Source organism: Tachyglossus aculeatus, chromosome 9, assembly GCF_015852505.1.
Source record: "Tachyglossus aculeatus isolate mTacAcu1 chromosome 9, mTacAcu1.pri, whole genome shotgun sequence".
Lineage (NCBI taxonomy): Eukaryota > Metazoa > Chordata > Mammalia > Monotremata > Tachyglossidae > Tachyglossus > Tachyglossus aculeatus.
The window spans coordinates 18,126,170-18,128,202 of NC_052074.1; the positions used below are offsets into that span (position 1 = coordinate 18,126,170).

General features: G+C 41.1%; 1 non-coding gene across 1 annotated transcript; it reads left to right on the forward strand.

The window, feature by feature from the left end:
- Positions 1-235: 235 nt before the first annotated feature.
- On the forward strand, positions 236-373 carry LOC119932760. The gene has a single exon (XR_005452495.1). It is a non-coding gene; the product is annotated as a small nucleolar RNA SNORA7 (small nucleolar RNA).
- The last annotated feature ends 1,660 nt before the right edge of the window (positions 374-2,033 follow it).

The window sequence follows — 2,033 nt, forward strand, 5'->3', positions numbered from 1 at the left end:
TCCGAAAAGTCCAAATACAGAGGCTTGCTTAGACTTACTTCCATTTGACATTTCTGAAATATGTGGAAATTTCAAGCCAAGAGTACACATTTCATACTTGGTCAATCAGTGGTATTTATTGAGAACTTACTGAGGACAAAGCACTACACTTGGGAAAGTCCTACAGAAGATAGACACATGTTCCCTGCCTTCAAGCAGATCAATCACAGCCTAATAGAGATAGCTGACAAAAACACTTCTCTCAGGGTCACACCTGGAGAGTTTCCAGTACTCTACCAGTCTCGGCTTTGGGAGGGAGAGTCAAGCAGATGCATACCCATTCCATTCCTAGCTTGAGCAGTGGCTAGCAAGTGGAAGGCAATCTGCTACAAGTCAAAACTCACTTGTGCTGGGCAGCAGCGTCATGGGAGCGATTTGAGGGTGAAGACTCAAGTTTACTGTGTGGAAGGAGGCAATGGTAAACCACTTCCTTATTTTTACCAAGAAATCTCTGTGGATACACTACCAGAACAATTGCCGATGGAGGTAGGGCATTTCTGGAAGAGACATGTCCATGGTGTCACTATGGGTTGATGACGACTCGACAGCATAAGACAGAAATAATTTTCAAATAGTAAGTGTAGGAGGATAGAATAGGAAGTAGCTCAACTCTGTGTAAAGTAGCAAAATAAGTAGTAAATACAGGAAAATCCAAATAAAAATGTGAACTTGTACAGAAGTTCTAAGGATAGGAACAATACACAGAAATACCAAGAGCGGGTATTGTGTAAAATAACTGGAGATTTGTCAGTTTGGGGGGAAAGGTTACTGGAGGTGGAATTTTAGAGGGGTTTTGAAGACAGGTATAGCTATCTTTCTGGCTGCTTTGGAGAATAAGGGAGTTCTGGACTGAGTTACTATTCCCAACTCTGGATTATTTCTTATATCCAGTTTACCCATAACTCCTTTTAGAGTCATGCACTCAAGACGAAAAAAACAAACTGATATACAAAAGTCTGGTGGGTGGAAGGACATATTAAACCAAGAATTGAGGTTGAGATCAATCTCAGAAAAGGCACTGATGCCTATTTTACATTGATTCTCTAAATACAATGATTCAGTGTCATTTTATTTGGCCTCTAAGTGGCAAGAAACCTGGGCTGCAAATTTTCAGATCTTGGATTTAGTCCTAGTGTTGTCATGCACCCGATCAATCTGGACTAAACCTCCTACCCTCTTGGGGCCTCAACTTCCCTATCTGTAAAAGATGGATAATTCTTCCTGCCCTTCCCTATTTCATAGGGATGCTATGATGGCAACTGAAATAATGGCCAACTCTGGCTCATTTTCACAAAAAAAAAAATAGGATCCAGAAGCTCTTTAATAATAATGATGGCATTTGTTAAGCGCTTACTATGTGCCAAGCATTTTTCGCTCTATTGGATTCTTCCTCATTTGTAAGCTAAAAAGAGGGATTTAGTACTAATAACTCTAGCACAGTCAACATCAAAGGACTAAAACAGAGTAGCTTGAGACTATAAAGATTGGGTTTTTTTTTCCTGTAAGTTTTCATCCTCCTGTATGTTTCCTGACTAGCTCAGAAAGGTGTACCTAAGCCTTGGGTACAGGACTTAGTGTGAAAACTAGGCTGGAAAATAATGGAAATGACAAATTACTTGTGAATGCTTTTACAAAAGAGAAGCAGTATGAACAGTTATGTTAAACACTAGCCTGGCTCTGCCACTTGCTTGCTGTTTGACCTTGGGTAAGTCCCTTCATTTTCCTGTCCCTCATTTTCCTTATCTGTAAAATGGGGATTATATATCTAGCCCACTTCCCCTTAGACTTAGACAACACTGCTAAAATCTGCCCTGTTCTTTCCATCCAAACTGCCATCATCCCGATCCAAGCACTTATCATTTCCCACCTTGACTGCTGCATCTACCTCCTCGCTGACCTCCCAGCCTCCTGTTTCTCCCCACTCCAGTCTAAACTTCACTCGGCTGCACAGTTCATTTTTCAACAAAAATGTTCAGTCCATGTCTCCCCACTCC